The 21,089-nt window shown below is 34.7% G+C and overlaps 1 protein-coding gene across 4 annotated transcripts in view; it reads left to right on the top strand.

Annotated features, from left to right (window-relative positions):
- The window catches only part of NOVA1 (NOVA alternative splicing regulator 1), a 156,604-nt gene that overhangs the window by 95,126 nt on the left and 40,389 nt on the right, over positions 1 to 21,089 (top strand). The window lies entirely within an intron of this gene.

Here is a 21,089-nt window from a genome sequence, read left to right on the forward strand (position 1 = left end):
AGGTAATTCACTGATTTCACTAGGTATTTTAGGAGACTTCTGCCTTCTAAAGAGACATATTCTCAGTGGAACAAATCCTGGTTTTGTAGTAGTTTTAGTAGACTGACTTTAGCAAGTCTAAATCAATAGCAGGTTTTTGAAACCTGTGTTTATGCATTCAGCCAGACAGCATATGACATCTATGGTTAATCTCACCTGCTGCCATTGCCTGTTCTCACCTGCTGCTATTGCCTGCTGTTACTTACTTGACTTTCAAAGGAAGCTAAGGTTGGTGGAACACAATTAAGAGAAGCAAGTTTTGATTGATTGATATATATTTAGATAGATTCTTTCATTAAAACCTTACTTTATTTTGTGAAGTTTGATCTTTATTTTTGAAGAAGCAGCTGGAATTTTTGGCTACTAGGGGCTGGTTATGCTTTCATTTCTGTTAGCATGGTCATAGGATTAGTGAAATAAGGTACTTTTTTTTTATTAACAATTTTCCTTTCTTTTCCTTCCTTTTCTCCCTTCATGTGTTTTTTAATTATTTTTCTTCTGATTACAGCCCATAGTTGCAGAGCAGTCGGTAGCAGTGGGTGGCAGTCATAAATCGGTAGATTTATTGTTGTAGATTTCTGTAGCCTGGCTGCCTGCTGGTACAATTACCAGCTTAAAATCAGCTGTGGAATTTGACAATTTTGAGGAGGTTTTTACAGAAATCAAGATTTTTAGGAGATATTCTTAGCATTTGTAAGTTGGTTCTCTCAAAGTCAAGAGGCTGTGGTCTTTGAAAGCATCTGGTAATCTTTTCATTTCAAATGGCTTTTAAATAATATTTGAGAGATTGTTTTGATAAAGTGACAAAGCAATTATGTTGATACACTAGGTGCTGCACTTGTGCAGTTGAAAGCATGAGGGCTTCAATTGTAAATTACTTTCTTGTCATTACATCAGCTTACTGCAGATATTAATAAACTGCGTGTGATAATACTGATAACATCTGTACTTTAGAATGCACCAAACAGCTTTTCGTGGCTGTATCATACCAAACTAAAAAGCTCTGTTTCTGCAAGGAGTAAGGTGGGAAGCAGTTTTTCATGATTCTTACTTGCCACACCCATAGCTCTGCTTCTTTTGTTTCTGGCAGCATACTTACTTCAATCTTTTCAACACTTTTCTTAACTGAGATTGGCTTTATCTTGAATTTTGTGGCAGAGTTCATTATCTTTTCAACTACTATCTTCTCTGTGTTCTTTTTCTTCTCAGGAATGTAAAACATGGCTGAGTCGAGGACCTCAAGGGCTGTCGTTTAACTATGACCTCTGCTTTCCATCTGCCTTTATTTCAGTTTGAGCTGCAACATTACAAATTGTATTTTAACTTGTGTCCCTATTACTTATGCAACCAGGTCTGGGTTTGTCTGTGTCAAAAGTTCTTAAAATACCTAGTTTAGGATGCTCTGATACGTGTGTATAATTGGAGTAAATAACACACAAATTGGTATTCTGACAGATCCTGCTAGAGGAAAAAGCAAGTACTAAAGTACTGCCATGGGGAGTTAATGGTAACATAGACTGGGGCAGAAAGCAAGATTCTTATGTATCCTTTCTAGGAAGAAGTAGTTGAGTACTGCACTACTTGGGTACCTGAGATAGTGTCTCACACCATTCTTTACAGAAGAAGAAAAGAAATTTTAGTCCTAGTTATGATGTCACTGATTTAGTTATAAGACTCAGAATATTATTTTGAAGTAGGTTGCAGATAACTAAATCTGAATTTTATTTTAATATGATTTTAATAATTAATGTAGCAATCAATAGAGTATACTTTCACAGAGGTGATTGATTGAAGTATCCTTTAATTGCAGCCTTTAATTAGAATTGATGGCTCACCACCGTAGCTCTTGTCTATTATATTAATAATTACAAAATTGATTTACTTCCATTTTAATTTTGACCCACTGGGGAGCTACGTGGCTCAAATTCACATCCTTGCAAATGAAGGTGACTTGCTGACAGTGACGATATGGCATTGCCTCTTGTTTATATGTGTAAAAATACGTGCACGTACACTATACTTGTTAGTGTAATTCTGTTTAATCATGTCCTATTCAATTATTTATTTTAGGTGGAGTGAAGGAGCAGTGGCAGTTACTGCACTGTTTTGCTTCTATATTTGCCATTTAGTTGTTATGCTAAATATTTCTTAGTCAAAGACAGTGACAGTGGAGCTTTATAGTGGTAGTTACAAATATGCCTGGTGGTTGATGCGAAAAGACTTAAGATATTAACATCATCAAATATGGTTTGGGGTTTTTTTCTTCAAGCTCTCTCTGCCTATATTTTTTTTCTTATTATGCCATTCATATTAAAGATTTAATGAGTCTTAGACAGCAGGTCTTTTTTTTTTACTTATAAAACACTTTGAGGTGTGTATGTATCTATGCATATTTATATAAAAATATCTTCCTTCCCCATGGACAAAGGAAAGCTTTACATTCATCCATTTTATTTTTGATTGCCCTACTTTTCCACATCCATTTGCTTTAATAAACCTCCAAGATCTAAAGAATATAGTGTTCTTTTTCTGACACTGAAAAAGAAAACAGAAAAACTATCTGAATCCTTTGTGGTGGATTTGCAGCAAACCGTAGTTCACTATTTTTTTCATGCCCTCCAAGTGACATGTTAGATGAGATACTGTATTGTTGATTAGCAAAGTTAGTGTTATCTTGCATACTGTAAGAAATACTGTAAGCATGAAAGTTAGTTCTGAATCCTTGCTGTCTTAGGCAAGTGATGTCTGTGGGTATACCAGAATATGATTAGAATACAGTTGAATTCTGTAGTAAAAATGTCTCTGTCTTGTGTATTAAAAAGATACAGAACAAATACATTTCCCAAAAGAAAAGCTGATCTCATTGGCGACCTTTTAAATTCTCAAGGTTTATCCTGCTGGATTCCCTGAGGGTTGCCTTTTTTTATCTTGGCTGTTCAGCCATACCACTGCTTAGAACATGTACCATAAGCATTTGAATAGCAATTGACTTAGGAGATGTTCTTCAGTAATGTGTGGAGAAATCTTGATTATTTCAACCTAGATTTGCATGTTCATGTATAGACCCAGTGAGCAGAGGAACATCTTTTGTGGGTACTTTCTGATTGCTTATCACTTTGGAGATCTGAGACGCACATTTCCTAGGAGCTTTTCATGACGTGCATTATAGGCAGATATACATTACATAGTTCAGCACGATTCAAGTTTGTGCTCAGGAACATTGACCTCTAATCTTGACTAGCACGTGAAATTTCTGCATGTTACAATTTCTTGCCAAGTCCTCGGTTTGATAGTAGTTTAGGTGATGTTTGACAATTTCCCAAATGAGCATCAGCATTGTAGTCATTTACATGCTACCACTATAACCACCTTGTAGTGACTGCATCAGAGAAGTGTCTTTAAGGGGTTTCCTTTAGAAGATCTGCTTTACAGTCAACTTGGAAAGAAATGCAATTCTAACAGGACACAATGATAAAAGAAGATTGAGTAGGGAAAAGAAAATTTATATCACTGTGCCAGAATTCTGGAGCAGACTGACTTGTATAAATCAGTCTGCAGGATATATGACACTTAAAGTTTGTCTTGTTAACTAATAAAAGCAGTTATTCAGAGTTTATATACATGTGCTTCTACATTCATGTTACGTCAGGAGAGGACAAAGTTGACACACAAAATTCAAGCTTAGATTTCCTTTCGGATACATGCCATAATAAAGTCTTTAATAATGTGAGCAATATCTGTCTGCAAGTAATATAACAAAATATTGTGTCTTGCTAAAATTTTACTGGAGAGGTATATCATCTTTAATTAACTTTATTCTGAATTACACATGCCACAGGTTGTGACATAACAAATAAGGAAATACAACTTTTAGAGGTATCCAGCACCTAATGCCATCTTCATACTTGTAAATCTCCTTTTATGCTGCCTATATTTTACTTAGCTGATAGCCAGAAAGCAGTTATCCTGGTGATTCCTCATCATCGTAAATAAATGTAGAACAAAAAAACTAGGTGGCTTTTCTGTCTTATTTCTCTCTGATTTTCACCACTTCTGAAGGGTAGAAAAAGGAGAGATTTGTGAGAAACAGACAGAAGAGTGGAAATTCCTCGTATCCCCTACTTCAAAAATTCTCACCTACCTGAGCTTGTGGCTCCACAGCGACCAAAATCATATAGTTTTAGATATTCCACTATCAATATACCATTTTTCTTAACCAACAGCTTACCCCACACTCTTTTCTAGTCTTTTCATATTTATTTGCATTTTGCATCTGTCTTGAAGGAAGTCTCCAGGGTGTCTGCAAGGAAAAGGTGAAACTGCATTTGAAAGGAGCCTCTGTCTGCTTTGGAAAACTTTAAACTTTTTACTCTTAGTTCCTTGAGAATTATTGCTGCAGAGTTTTGTGTCACTGGCTAGATCTGTGGGGAAAGGAAGCTAGAGCTACTTCTTTTTAGGAAGATCACAAAACCTGGGCCGTGATGTCTTTTGGGAGTCTTGTCTTGCTTTTGGAAACACTGCTTTCCAAGGGTAATTTTTTTTTATTAAGAGAAAAATTTCACTGGGGAAAGGAGGTGGAAGGAAAGAAAAAAAAATATTTCTTGTCTTATAGCTTTTGGACATTTGTAAAGGATTAATATCTTGTTGATCCTTATACTGTCCATTGGAGAAGAAACTTTAGTATGGCTGTGCTCAGGACAAAATATTAAGGAGCTACTAGGAATTAAACAATACAGCTGGTACACACATAAGGAAACTTCCTCTTACTACCAAGAAAGAGAGCCATGGTAATGTGATCCTATTTCTATCATCCATCTGAAAATACTACTTTCATTGGTATCATTTGATCATCTTGACAATGCCCTGCGAGCTTGCTTGCCAAGCTTTCTAAGGTCTTGCCTAACACAGTAGAACTTTGGATTTTAGCCACAGGAGTTCAGCTTTGGCACTGTTTCAGAGTTTCTGGACTGTGTTATGATCAGCCCTTTGCTCCCTGGATACTGTTCTAGTCCTATAAAATAGAGTATCCTATTTAAAAAAGTACCTTGTAGCACAGGTATGCAGCTGTCCTGTCATATCAGTGAAAAAATACATTTGATATGTGGATATCTGTAGATGTCAACAGAGATGAGATCTGTAGATTTCATATGTTGATAAAATCTTCTGCTTTGTTTGTTTATAGCTTTATTGGAAGGCATTTCTGTAAAACCAGTAAGTAACACTACTTCATAATTCTGGTTTAATTCACCGATAGAAGAAGTTTCATTTAAATAAATTCTGCTAGCAGTGTTGAGTTGCACCTGAGCCAATGTAGAATAAAATTTATAATGCCAACCTCAAAGGACTGTTGACTGGTCATGGTTGATGATACATTCTAATTATGTATGTAAGGAGCAAACATTACAATAATAATCAAATACCGATACTTAATCTGCAATGCTAACCTGGTGCAAGCTCAGGTGGAATGCTATGTAAAATTAGTTTGGTTTGATTTTAAACTTAGAAGAAAGTTAATGAGTAAAAATATTTCTAATAAAAAATAGCTCTGATTCTGTTATAATTTAATCATTTCAAAAAGTTCAGGAAAGTGGCTTTTCAAATTTAATCTTATAACTTCTGTAGCTGTGATGATTGCTTATAAATGAACAGCTGCATCTTCATTGCCACAGGCCTAAATTAAAGTCCCAAAGTCCCATAGGTTTTGAATTCCATAGCACGTTAGCAAGAAACCTACAAATATAGAAAGGCTCATGTTCTAAGACTGAACACAATCCATGTAATATTCATGATTAGTAAGGCAAACAAAATACAGCCTTACACCAAATGCTGCAGTGAAAACCACTGTAGAAATTAAAAAATACAAAATAACAAGGCTTACCATAATCAACAGAATAATGTGATATATTTTATGCTTATTTTTCATTTAAAAACTTAAATTTTAGATGAAAATGTATTCCTGTACCTCATTTGTATTTCTCACAAAATTTAGTAATTTAAGTTAAAATATCTCCCATTGTTTAAGCTATTGCTTTTTTCTCCTTTTTTTTTTTGTTTAATTTGGTATTGACTTATAAACGCCACGTTACTTCTTTCCTTTGTACATGTATAAAAACTTTGATTATTCCTTGCTATTTTTTTTTTCATAATTTCAATCATTTAATCATATCTAGAACCCTACAGCCTGCAGTATGCTTTCTTAGGAGTGGCACAAAAAGCTGTGAAAAATGCAATGATTGAGGGGAACGATCATGGTCTCATAATTCTTCGTCTCAGAATATAACTGTGTAGAGTGATCTTGGTATCAGAATGTAAGTGTATGGCACTTAAATTCCTCCATGTATTTTGAGCAGGAAATGCAAATTCAATACATGGTAATCAGAAAATCTTCAATTTTTTAATAAAAGTAAATATCCATTTTCTACACTTCACAGACTAGTTTAGTCGCTCAGTATTTGTTTACTGGTCAAAAAGTTCAACTTGGAAGCTAGCCTTAAGGGGGAGTTAGAAAAAGTCACAAAAGTCCCTTTAAAGACACTTGGTTTGTTTCGTAAAGATGTTTCTAAGGGCACTATTTGCTACTATAAGAAAGGTTTTTACATTTAATTGAAAAGCAAAGTTCAAAATGTAATAGTCCTAGTTTATCAAAAACATACAAAAAGCCTAAATACACAAATGCATAATAGTTGAATTTTGATTTTTTTAATTAATATATGCATATACTATTGCTTCTGAATAGGACACTGTTTAAGAGGATTTTGAGCAAGACACTTTATTTACTTGATCAGCCTCAGTGTTACCTCACCTGATGTTTCTGTGAAACAATTTTGACCCCTTTACTAACATTTGACAAAGAGGTGAACATCTCTCAGATAATTAAATTCTTACGTGCTTTTTTAAAGATAAGCATCTGTGGATTGGAGAATAATGCTATGAAGACCTCCACTAAAGGAAGGCATCAGCTTATGCCTGTATTTGCTGTCCCCAGAAAATTGACACTCTGGGAAAAGCTTCAGTCAGAGCCTGTCCTTTCTTACCTTAGACATAAATATGCAAATCTGTAGGGAAATAGGCTTTATTAATTCCAGCTTCATGAAATTACTTGTATTTTTTTTATGTTATTTTTGTTGTGATTCTGATGTTGTTTTTTTTCTCAGGAGTGGGGTTAAAAAAAAAAAAGAGCATTTTGTATCATGCAGGAGTAAACAGTCCCTGGATTCAGATTGGCTGGCTGTGAGAAGATTAAGAAATCTAGTTAGGCTAGAAAGTTCTTTTTCAAAAGGGCAAAAATTATTTCCTTGACTTAAAGCACAATCCCATGAAAGAGTAGGGATGGTACTGCATCAGTTTTTTCCCGTTTTAGGATGTATTAGTCTGTAATTAAGCAGTTATACACCTTTTAAAATTCTCCTTGTTTATTTAGTGCTAAAATAAATTTCAGAATAAAAAGAAATTTCACTCCTATTTCAGGCTGGTTTATTGGTTTTGCAAAGAGAAACTTAGATTTGGAGGAAAGGAGGTAGATTTTAAAACCTGACATAATTCTGATATACTTGGTTAATAACAGTGTTGGGAACAGTCCCCTTACAGCCTCTAAGCTGTGAAAACAGAGGATATGTTGTTATTACTGAAGCTTTGTGCAGTTAGTGACTTTTTCTGTCTAAGTACAAATTAAAGTTTCAGAAAAGAATATTACTGTGTATAGCTGTGAAACATGGTCTAAATCAATACAAGAAATCAGTGGACAGTTTTCACTTTGTTTATGCTGTTTCTGTCTGTGGTGAGAAACTATTTACTGCAATTTTTTATTTCTAGACTAGAATAAATGCTTCATGCTAGGCTTTTACCTTAAAGTGGTATACAACTCTTCATCTATAGTTGCCTCTAGTTGAATCTGTTTTACCTGAGAGCTATTTTTAATGTACTTTGCATGTACCTGCTTCCAGAACCGTGTGCTAGACATACTTCAAATACTTAGATCAAAAAAGCATAAAACATGGATATGCTTCTATACAATCAATTCTCTGATTAAAAAATTGTGATAGAAAAAGTTGAGCAGTATTTATTTTGGGGGGTAATTATTTTGACTATGTCTGGGTCACAATGATTAAAATGTATTATTGACTACTAGGTGTTCTGCCTGTGTAAATTATTTGAATGGTGCCAGTTCTTCTCCTGCCTTTTCCTCAACTTTTGCTGCTTGCAGTCTATTGTCCTGTTAGACCTAATTTATCCCAACCTATACTCAAAGTAGCTTATGTCCTTTGATGTTAAGTAGTGTTAATTAAGAGTTATTAAAAGTTTCAACTGCCAGTGCTTTGGATGTACAAATTTTAAAATTCATCTTCCCATTCAATTTATTTCAATACATTTTCCAAGTTGTGAAAATTGCACTTTGTTTAGCTAGTCTTTTCTCTGTTAACTGACACTTCAAATGTATTCTTGAAAATGCACCTTGTTAGCATTTAAATAACATTCCCATACTTAGCAAGCCATCATACTGCACCTTTTCCACAGATCAGCATTTTGTAGGTCCTCTCTCCAAAATCCAAAGATATATTTTATTTTGCCAAAAAGGGATGTGAGCAAATGGCTAGTGAATAGTGAACTATGAAATCTTAAAGTAATCCACAAGTAGTTAAGTTTTGAGGACAAGAAAAAATCATTATCTTTACTAACAGCAGGTGATATTGGGGGAAAAAAAGAAGGGGCAGAGGGGGCTGTTAGGCTGTGCCCTCCTCAGGCATATAAATGCTTTAGAGCATTTTTACACTTATATTCAGCTTAAAAAACATTCCTGCCTTAGGTTAACTTGGCTTGCTAATGCATGTAAAAAATTCTACTTTATCTGGGTTGATGATGCCATCTGAATTTGTCACAATATTAAAAAAGCATATCAGAGGACAACCACCCACTCTTGTGTTATTATTTTTGGGGGTAGGAGATCATAAGGTCTGGGGAGTGTAAATGCTCTTCGATAATCCAACTCTTGCTGGCCAGTGTAATCTTGCTGTAGGAGTGCCTGTCCCTAAGGCTCTAAATCCTGTGATGGAAAGTGTAGTACCCACTGGTACGGGAGGTTTTGGAACGGTGTTGGTATTTGTCTCTTCCCTCGGCAGAATTACTGGGCTCCAGCTCCTTTCCTGCAGGGAGTTCTGCAGTTGGAGAGGAAGAGAGGAGCAGTGGAATAGCTTCTGCACCCTCCCTCCTACCCATTCCCAACGCATGTACCTGCAATGCTGCCCTGCTGCTGATGTAGAGAAGCTATAGTGAGCATCCCTGGTTTAGTACTGGGGGAGGAAACAGACTTGAGATCGTTGAGAGCTGGACCATTCCTGGTACAGAATTCATACAGGTAGTTAGTATAGAATAGGTACTATTCTCAAAGTTTGCATTCTTCATTTATAATTCTGCTGCCATGCTCTAAAGATAACCTCTCAGGCAAACAGAGAAAGGAGACAATTTTGTGTGTATTCGTATCAGTAGAGAGTCTCATTTTTAGAGGTGAACTTGTCTTTTCTCCCTGCCTCTTCGGGAGAAGAACTGGTGAGGTTTGTAATTCTGTGAAGTTTGTCTTATGTTACTGCACAGCAGGGCCATGGAGGAGTATCTGAGCATCAGCAATTTACACAGATTCATTAGAAATTCCCGCCCATGGGGAGGCTCTCTGGAAGAGTAGCAGTGGAAAAACTTTGCTGCCTTGGAGTCATCTGAGATGCAGATTCCTCTTTCCCACTGATTTCTGAGGAGGCTTTCTAAGCGTGATGTTCAGCTTATGGTTTAATTTGGGGGAGATTTATTCTTTAGGCAATTATATAGTAGTTTTAGTTCAAGTGGGTTTGTTTATTTCATGTTGGTTTACACCGGTTGCTTGTGCATTTGGGTACCCATAACTTTAATTCACATTGTTGTAATATTCTCTTTGCAAAGTGAAGCTAAATGTTTACTCTGCCTTCCAGGGAAAGTTTTCTAATAACAATGTGAGTGTGTAATTAGATTTGATCAAGCTGTTTTAATGTGACATCTTTTATTATTTTTCATTATCAACTGCTTAATAACCTGACAGTCTCCATCAGAGACAGTACCTTGTATGGATTCCTGTTAGCAATTATCATTCTTCTTTTTAGCTTACCAAGATCAATCTGATATGATATGCTGGAAGATTAACAGGTGTCTGCTAGGTAAATAATAAGCACATTTAAGGATATAAAGGATTTTTATGTTAGAACATACGGTAAATCTTAAATCAGGACCTATCAGAAAAATATTTCAGTTTTTAAAAAGGAAGTTACAGGATTTCTATCTTTAAAAAAAAAAAGGGGGGGGAGGGGGAACGAACAAAAGAACAAAAACTCAGTTCTAAAATAGTCTTACGAGTTTTATATAATGCAAGAAAATGTATAACTTTTAAGTCTATCTGGAAGAATCCAGTGGTTTATTTATTGGCTTAAATTTCTCTGTTTAGTACAGAACAGAAATGTGGAGAATGAAACCCAATAGTATATTCAGTAGGTTAGTAGTATATTCAGTCCAGGTTCTTATCTCACAGTCAGATTTATGTTGGAGACCTATTATGTTAGAGTCTATGAAGTTTCAATGACTTCAGTGGTAAAACCCATAGATTTAAGGATCTGATAACAGTGTTGTGGCTGTTAACATTTTGATTGTATTTGTTCCAGATACCATTCTGACACCATTCAGTTTCTAGACAGGAATGCTTGACCCACTATTCAAAAGCAGGGGAAGAAACCCTGTTCTTCAGTCCTGTTCTTGATCAGTGAAGTTGCATGAGGTAGCTGCCCAGATTTCCACAAATCCAATAATTTAATGTGATAGCATTTGTATAAGCATTAAATAGTGGCATTATTCTTTTGAAGAGTTGAAAATACTTGCAAAATGACTGGCCCATAAAAAACGTTCCTGTCTGGACCAGCCATCATACTGGCAGCAAATCTTTTGTTCATCCATTTCTCTTTCTGATGGTGAAAGGGTACAGGAACTAAAGAAGCAGCTAAGGTTCCTAACCCTCTCTCTTTTTTTTTTTTTTTTTTTTTTATCTTCTGTGGATTTTTTATAACAGAACATGCAAAAACTGAATTTCAGCAAGATCTTTAGCTTGTCAGCACTGAACTTGCCAAGGCCATTATATCTACCTTGATTATTTTAAAGGTAATTTTGTACAAGAGTGGAAATAGTTCAGCAAATATCTATGAAGCAGGAATTTTTGAGTGCTTAGGAGGAAAGAATATGTAGCTGTGTGATGGCTATAAAAATAGAGAAAGAGCAGCTGTCATCCAGTGCAAAAAGTTGTGAAAAAGTTCTATTTAGAAACAGTTCTACCTACATAACATTTTCTACTCCTTTTTGTTGTGGACTTTTATGTGACAAAATATTTGTGAATTTATATAAATTTGCTGGTGGGTGGAGATGATTCTGGCATTTGCTTTTGGAGGGAAAGATCTCATTTCGTTTTGATACTTCAGTTTACCTCTTACTGCATCAAAATCATTTTACATACTGCCTTATTCCTAAACCCAGGCAGTGCTTTTAATGTTACATAGCATTAATAGTAATTATTATAGCTTTAGCATTAAGCATTAATTCAACATTTATGTTGTAGCTGTCTCTGGAAAGCAATGTTGTGTTATGGTTGTATATAGTGAGCCTTTGAGGAGCCTAGTGTCTAATCTAAGTTAATACTTAAAGCTCCCTGTATAGTTAAGGGTGAGAGCTTTGTATCTTTGTGGGATGATTCCATCCAAAGGTAGGTGGGGTGCACTGTTCGTGGACATCCCTGTCTTAATCAGCTACCGTGGACTTGATGCATAGATTTTAGAAAGCTAAATTTAGAGGGAGATAAATGCCATTCTTAGAAAAAACAACAGGACATGCTATGAAAGGGTTACAATCTGGAAGTCGGGAAGGAGCTAGGAAGACAAACAAAAATAACTGGCAAAATAACAAATAAATAACAACAAATAACAACAAAAATTCTACCTACCTGCTTTCCGTATAAACTCTGGACTAGAAGTCCGTGGCTGGAGAGCAATACATTTAAACATACAGCAGCTAGAATTTAATGTGAGCAGAACATGGATTTGGACTAGCATTTAGAGAGGAAAACAGAAGGAGCAAGATACGAAAAGATGTGTGTCTGCGTTTGTGCATGAGTGTTTATATGTGCCCATTCTGTATGTGTGTAATGACAGCATCAAAATGGGAGCTCATCCTGGTTTTGACATAACAGCATTCTCTCTAGTCTGAAAACATAAGGTTGTATGTGTCCTTGTCTCTTTGCTTGTATTTCTGGACTGGGATGTGGAGCTATTCTTATGATAAAGTTGCTATAGTGTGCGTCTCTACATTTTATCCCTACCTGAAATTACTTTTGTCTCTAGTGTTCATCTTGAACACTATAGATAAATGTAATTTTTTGCAGGATCATGACTTAAATTAAAAAGTCTTCAATAGGATAAGCATACTCTTGAAAAATCATGTTTCCATGATCACTGTCAATGTTTACTTGCAATATATAAAAAAATACCTGTGCAATTACAAATATTTTAATAGAATCTCTAATCTAAACCTTGAGTATAGCTCATTTACCTGAAATTTGGTATTTGCTTCCTCCAAACAGATACACAGTAATGAATGTGTTAAGTGATTTGGTTTCTTGAGCAACTGGCCTTATCTAGGAGGATTTTCCAAAGCTTTTCACAGGCTTTTAAACTATGGAACTTGAGAAATATTTTTGAGGAGAAAAGCTCCCTTGGTGATTTGAACTGTTATCACTCTAAATTATAAGATGTATCAGTTCCTACAATTTCTCAGAGTATATTTTACTGTTTAAATGGGTGGGTTTTTTCCTTTGGTAATTGCATGTGTAGGAGGCACTATTAACAAAGGTTCGTATTACTATAGCATAGCATAAAAGCTGTAATTGCCAACTGAGCATTACTTTGCATGAAAAATATTCTTAAGTGCTTTTGTTGATATGAAAATTCATTCCAGATACCTTAAAAAATACATGTAATTTTTTTCTTTCTGTTCTGTGGTCCTCTTCTGAAAATAAGGTCAGCTCTTTTTTTTTCTCCAGCAGATTTGATTTGGTCTTGTGGTATTCTGTGTGCTTGGTTTTTAATGACTTTGAAAGCTTTTGCTTCTCAGAGACCTTCAAATTTTCATCAAAACTAAGTATTGCATTTTTATTAACATTTTTATTTATTTAGATGCTTACTGTTCACTGATAGGGGAAAAATAGTAACTCTGTGCAACATTCCAGGCACCTTGGTAATCTTAAAAATATATGAATGAGCAAATTATTATATTACATTATTAGAAAAGATTTGTAAGCACCATAGTGGCAAGCCTTTTGAAAAACTGTTTATATGAGTTAGAAGCATATTGATGGCCATCAACTATGTTACCACTGTTAAGAAGAAAAAAAAGAAGAGAAAAATTGAAGCAGATTTCTCTGTTAGCAGAGAATGTCATGTAATTTGGGGACCCTACTCATCTGGGTTTTTTTTTAAATAGATGGAACATTTAAATAGCAATGAATAGATTTAAGTATTTTGTATTTTGTTTAAATTCTATATTTTGTGTTCCCTTTTTTCTTTTTCATTATTTATTCTTAAGCACAGACACCTATAGGAAATGTGTTCACTTTCCAACTTAAACTGAAGATGAGAAGATGACAGTTAGTTTGGCCTACTTACTGAACAATTTGGGAAGTAGAAGGGGAAATTAATAGGGGGTTGTTTCTCCAAATACTATTTTGGGGAAGTTCCTCTCTGACATACAATTTAATAGCAGCAAAATGTAAAAATTCTTCTTGGTACCTTTCTAACTGCTTTTACAGCTATATGTAAATGTTATGATGGAATCAGGTGGGTTTTGATTTTGCGTGTTTAAACAGTAGTTCATTTGTTATAGATGATTTTACAAATAATATATTAAGACAACCATTTCCCCAAACAAACTGAATAAAAACATAGTGCTTCTGTCTGTGGCTTGAGGTCTTTCTTAGTTCTAGAGCTTTTATTTTCTAGAAACATGCTTTCCCAAAGCATAATTAAGCTGTGCTCACTTTCATTGCAGCCCTTTGTCATTGATTTGCACACACACTTTCTCTCTGTTTCTCATCTAAGTAATATTCCTTCATAAAACCATAGCAAGACAAAATCTCTGGCCTTTGTCTTTGGTTTTGGGGAAATTTACCAGCTTTTGCAGTGGACTCTACAGGTTTTTTACAAATAACTCTTCAAGAAAAGTAGTTATAATCCTTTTTTCCTGTCTTACACATAACAGTGTAATAATAATAGTCAGTAATTCCTTTTTATATGATTTAATTTTAAGGAAATCATCATCAAATCCTCAGCTGATATCTAACAAAACAGTTTATATTCAAGGGATGGTTTGCTTTGTAAGATGACTCATCATCCCTTCTAAGCCTTTAATAATTATGAGGTTTGGGTTTTTTTCCTTTTATTTAAGTCTATTTAATTTCCTAGTTTCTCTCTCACATGAGAATAATCCGTTTCTTTAGACTCGTAACTGTGTTAAACCTGGATTCATGTAATTCATTCTTGTGACCAGAGCACAACGGTCTGTAAACTTGAAGTTTTCATATAACTCTGAGAACTCATACAGTTCATACATTTTACAGAATTTTTAAACTTGATTCATTTCAATATCCAAATACTAGTGAAGGGGTCACTTATTCAATTAAAGTGAAACAAATTGGTGTATATGTGTGTATGTATATGCACATACATGGGCATGGCTATCCATATGCCACACCTAAAAGATGTGTTATCAGTATGAGTTCAGCAGTCAGTTTCTTCTGCTGAGGCTAGTAAGGCTTCCTGCGAACATCCGATAAGAAAATATTAGAGGTCTGATGTTAGAGGACCCCAAGTTCTAACGTGTATTTTTGCAGATTTCAGCAAGTCACGTGCATAGGTGCACATGCTTGGTAATCATCACATCTGTTAACGTATTTCAAGAAACAGACCACTTATTCTAACTTTCTGCTTTTATTAGATGCTTGACTCATGTGAAGTGTAATGTAGCTGCAGAAAAAATTCATAGTTAGAATTTCAGGTGGACTAATTGCAGATGAAACTTTAAAGGGAACAGTTTATTTCTCTCTGAAAGAAGAACGGAACTTTAGTGAAGCTAAATGCATTCGATCAGTAATCTTGAAATTTAAAATCTATGTTAAGGATGCTCTGGTTTTATAACAGAGATATCAAAAAGGTTCTTACAGGGTAATACTTATTTCCTTTCAATTTCATAGATCCCTTCAACATTTTCTTCTTTTATTCAGCTATTTTAATTACTATTAAAATTGCTATTTTAATTTTTAGTCAGGGAAAGTTAAGTTTTACTCCCTATTTGTATAAGTGTTCTGTGCAAACAGTTCCAAAATTATTTCACCTGGATGAAGCCAAATGCAGAACATCAATGCTGTAGAATTGCTACCAGCCCTTGTTTCCCCTTTCAGTTTGGGAAGTCTGTTAGATCATCAAGCTTTGCTTTCAGAAAGCACCGTCTTTCTGTCTGTGATGAATATGGAAACAGGCTCTACATTAAGACCAATTAATTCTCTCTCATGAAACAAAGGTAGAAGGACAGGAGGGAGATAAGGACCAAAGGAGAAGACTGTCTTGTTGAGATTTCTATGACACTTTGCACATATATGGGATGTTCTTATGTGTTGCATTTAAGGTTGTGTACATTTTGTCATTTCGTATCTGTTTAAGGCGATGCGAAACACTGCCAATGCATTTGAATAAAACACGTTTTTATTGTCTGACTTTCATTTGCTGAGGTTTTATGCAAGTGTAGAGAGGAAATGTTATATGCAAGGAAGAGTTTATCTGATCTTCATCTTAAGCACGTTATTGACAATTTTTACATTGCTTGGGAATGGTGTCAAAGTGCAGTCCTATTTTGCCAAGAGCTTTTGCAAGATCAGTTTTAGGCTGAAGCATTTGGTGGTGGTGTTATATAGAATCCCACTCTACAGGCTGTTTGATCATGGGTCACAAAAATAAATGTATGGGACCTTACAGTTAGTAGACTGCTGTACTGCGAGTTGTCAAATAAAAAGCTTAATGCAAATCAGCTGATGAGAGGTTGTAGTGCAGCCTTTCATTTAGTTAAGGCTTTAGCTTTGGCTCCTCTGTCAGGTTTTCCCTTTCAGTGTCAAATAAATTGGCACGGTACGCTGGAAAAATATAAGGAGATTTAATTAGTGGATGCATTGGGATTACCATGGGCTGGTAATGCATTGTGCTTTTTAGGTTTTCAAATGCTCTTTAAGATTGATGTAAAAGCCCAATGAAAAGTATATAGAGTCATACACATGCCAGACAGTCCTTTCTGAAAGGTACAGTGCATTCCCCAAAACATTTCAACTAAGGTTCATAAAATACAGAAGCACATTTAACATTTAGTGAGTGTTTCAGTGAATACAGTAGAACTCTTATACATTGAATCAGTCTTTAAGCAAACACTTAAAAGTTTTATGGTAACCATATATAGATGTATGCCTGTTAAGTACAGAAGTAAAAACTTTGAAAGCATCAGTGTCCTTTACCCTGTTGCATCTTCTAGCATTTATTATAAAAGTTGTTTTAAAAGCTGTATCAGTTGTGTAATAAGTAAATAACAACCTTCTCAGAGAAAAAGCTTGTGGTCTGTTGTTTTGAAGTTCTTAATAAAATTAGTGTGATGTCGTTGCCAAGGATATTTGCCAGAAGTTTTAGGTAGTTAAAGAAGGTGGAAGGAAAAATGAATGATTAAAATGAAGTTATTGTAAGCTGTTCAGCTTTTAGACCTAACTTACTTATTAGATTTCCAAACAGGTTTTTATTTACTTACTTTTAAATTGCTTGATGGCTGCTAATGGGTTCATCTTTCCTTCCCTCATGGAACTGCAGAGAAAAAGAATATTTTATATAATGCCATAGCTGCTTTCATATTAAAAAATTGGGCGTAAAAAATTTCCCCCTAAAAGCTAAACAAAACAAAAAACTGATTAAGATTTCCTTTTTCTCCATTAGTTTTAAAAATCTGTTTTTAGTGAACAGTACAGGCAGTTTTTCCTGTGCAATCACATTCTGCTTCTTTTGTTTGATAAGAAAAAGTTAAAACATACACGTGCAAATTGAAGAAGCCACATTTTACTTGCTGAAAAGTAGAGCACATACAAATCCTGAATAATTTACTGGGTTCCTCAGAGAAACTAAACATGAAATGATTGTAGCAACATCAGCACCAGCAAGTATTTAGGTAGTGGTTTTCCTATTTTGCAACCATATGCAAATTTCTGCCATGGACTTTAGTATTATTGAACATACATAAAAATATTTTTTCTAGTTTTTTAATCTACAGGGATGATGACCACCTACTCTGCATTTGGTCATTTTCTGAGGCAGAATTATTCTTCTCTTGTATATGTTTTATCTCTTCTTATGTAGAAGAATGTACAGTACATGACCCTAACTCCTATTTGAATTGTAAATAATTTAAAAAAAGAATAATTTTATATTCGCTATGTTTTCACAAAAAAAAAAAAGAAAAGGCACTGATTATTTGGTAACTTGTCTTTCTCTAAGCTATTTCAAAAATGATATCTATATTTTAAATACATATTTTGAAAATCGTATGACAATAAGTATGCATATAGATGGCTAAGCTTTTGTTCGCAGAAGTGTGAAGAAGGGAGTGGATGCAACTGTTAAACAACTGAAAATGAAAAATAATCTGACAGTTTACTTTAGACACTAATGGAGCCTAAAAGCTTTTAAAATGACAGAAATTTCACCAACTTTAGTGATTCATAGGCTTATTTTTGTTATACAGGTTGGTCATATAGCTGGCAGTTTTCCTTTTGTGTGACTCTTGTAAATTATTGTACTCTTATCTGAGTGAAAAGCTATTAGAGTTGTGTGAAGGAATGTGACAACATCACTTCAGAAGATAAAGCAATTCTCAACTGTACATGTATACAATTTCTCTACATTTTTTTAACTTTTTTTTGTTGACTTAACCCTTGAAGAAAATGTGCACCTATCGTGATGCACTTTAAAACTGTATCTTACTCTACGTGAAATGTGCTTTTGCACAATTGTATTTCTTCATGGAACAGTGATTGTCATTTACTGCATCCTGGTTTATACATACTAAAATGCAGTGTGGTTGGTCCAGAGTATGACATAAAGCATATTTTTATTATATTGCACCTCCTAAAATAACACAGATTGAAGAATACCCTTTAGTCACTTACTGTCAAGTCTAATGAAATTCCTATTTAGCATCGACTGTTTTCCTTTCAAATGTTTTGACAGTAGTCATCCCCATTAAGTGCTTTCTATATGAGGCTCCAGTAGCTTGGCCGTAACCTGATCTGTGTTTTGTTTCAGTGTGTTGTCTGCTGACCTAGAGAACACTTGCATTAGCTGCATTGATCAATCCACATCACATCCCATCATTTAGGAGACAATTAATACTGCGGCGTAAAGACTCCCCAGAGCATTTTCTTAGAGCTGGATTGCTTTACACAGAAACCACAGGAGTTTGCAAAAGGGGGAGGAAGCCAAGTGGTGGGGGAAGCATTAAGAAAGCCTTGTCTAGGAAACAAGTTTCATTTTCTGTGGTGACTTCCACTTATGTCATTCGAACTCCCTTTTCTGATAGTGTGTTTTGGAAAAAAAAAAAGTTAGCTGTATTTTAAAGTTGATTTATTGAGAAGACACTATAACAGGTCACATAAATGTTCCAAAAATCTTGCTCTTGAGAAATATGCATTTGATTGTCGTACTTGTGTAACTTGCTGTTAAGAGTGTAATCATTTTAACTTTATATGTTTTTCTCAAGGATTATTAGCCTGACATGTTGAAATATTGACATGTTTTAATCCTAATTTTAATTATTTTTAAATAACATATTTTAATAGAGAAGAAAATGTTTGTTTCTCATTCTGTCAGTTTTGCTGTAGAGCTTCTTCCATGAAGTTGAACTTCATTCAGTATTGCCTGATACAGTTTCTTAAGAAAAAAGTCTTTGAAAAATTTTAAGTGTACATGAATACGTTAAGTTAATGAGCAGGCAGGGCTCTATGTGTGCTGTTTCATCTTAAGGTAATGAAATGTTTAATCTTTAGAGATCATCCATAGAAGCAGATGAGAAGCATTTACTAATAAAAAACAATTTTTTCTTGCAGATGACTAAGGTTACTGTACTATTCTCTGTTAAAGTCTATGTTGCAGTGTTGTAAGGAGCATATCTTAAGATGAGTTGATAACAGTTGATATTACTGAAGACATAAATTTGATAGGAAGAGAATTTTAGGGAGGAGGTTACTTACCTCCCTGGTGCATTTCTCTAATCTATGGGTTATTGACTGTGATTCTGTGCAGATCGTACAATGGTAAATGAGGCCAACTAACATGTTGTGAACTTCAGAAATCATTGCAAACTTGTTAGTATTTACCACATCATTACATTGTAATTTTCATCTATTTAGGTAGAATGAATGAATTTTTCATCAGAAAAGATTCACGTGTGATCATGTCAATATTTACTAGGAATATGTCAATGACAAAAATTATATTTATTTTTGTGGTAATTCCATGGCTCAAATTTGTGATTTTGCTCCCCCCCCCCCCCCCCCGTAATCTTGAAGCAAAATGCGCACTGACATTGAATAGAGATATGTATCTGGCATATCTTTGCAGGGCAGTATTATTATGTTTTCAGGAATACACTAATATCATGACAGTTCATCTTATAATTTTCTTCTGTTAGTAGAACTGTTCTACTAGTATTTGAAGGTAAAAGCATGGTGATGAAAAATCATTAAAATTTAAGTATGTTGGAAACGTACAGAATGTTTGTAGAAGTATGTACTATATGAAATTTCAAAGCAATTTTACTTGGACAACTAGGTTGTCTTGTGTTGGTATTTCTGCAGAAAAAAAGTGGGAACTATACTACTCCCTTTTCATTTTTTTTCCAACTCCTGTTAGATCCTGTTTTTCAAGTCAAAACTGATTTTGTGGAACCAGTTTTAGTGGTTTGATACATGAAATATAGAATGTGGATTGTTTCAGTGCAGTGTCATAGTTGTATCCTTAGGATCCACACTGGTTTTTTATATTCTTTGTCTAGTGAGGATGCATCAAGCTGTAACCCAATATGTAATAAAAGCTTTTGTCCTATGCAGTAAAGCCATACAAAATCATCTAAAACCACCCTAGTCACAAAAAATAAATGAAGTATTTTTCTACAATTCTGCATCCATCTTTGGCCATCCTGTAGATGTTTTTAATTAAGAAATCAAAGAAATAAAGACTAGTGTGTTTTTTGTAACACAGCACAATTTCAGTTTGGAAAAGGGTTATGTGGCAATGTAGGTTTTGTCTAAGCCTTTCTAGAGAATTATAACTGAAGCTATGGTAGATATTTAATGTTTGTTGGTAATCTGCATAGAATTTCAAATTCTATGAGGTAGTATACAAAAGATGAGATAAACATGACATGTCAGACTGTCTTTTTCCAGGCTACAGGGATAGGCAAGCCATTATAAGAGTCAACGAAATTAAAGGTGAGAGTAAGTAATGGTGATATAAGGGAGAGGGAGTGACAGCCAATACAAGAAAAACAATGTGCTTCAGACTGGCAAAGAGTTAAGCAAAATGATACAGAGCAGAATAGAATGGTTAGAACTGAAAACCAGGCAAAACTGAAATGACAAGAAACAGGTTTATACTTCGGTACAGAGTTTGGGAGTGAGGAATATGTTCAAAGCCTGTTTTTCTTAAGCATCTGTCCTGTCTTTACAAATGAGTACAGTGGGAAAGTGTCCCCTTCTCTGCTTCATTGCCACCAAAGGCCTAATATTCTTACACATAGAATAAATATGTATTTCACCTATCAGACCTATTCGACAAGTGTGTAGTATTTTCCCACGACCTTAGAACATGGATGCTTGGAAGGTACTCACATGGAGTCTAGATATCCTGCGTGAACGGTATTCAGCA

Source organism: Haliaeetus albicilla, chromosome 5 (assembly GCF_947461875.1).
Source record: "Haliaeetus albicilla chromosome 5, bHalAlb1.1, whole genome shotgun sequence".
NCBI lineage: Eukaryota > Metazoa > Chordata > Aves > Accipitriformes > Accipitridae > Haliaeetus > Haliaeetus albicilla.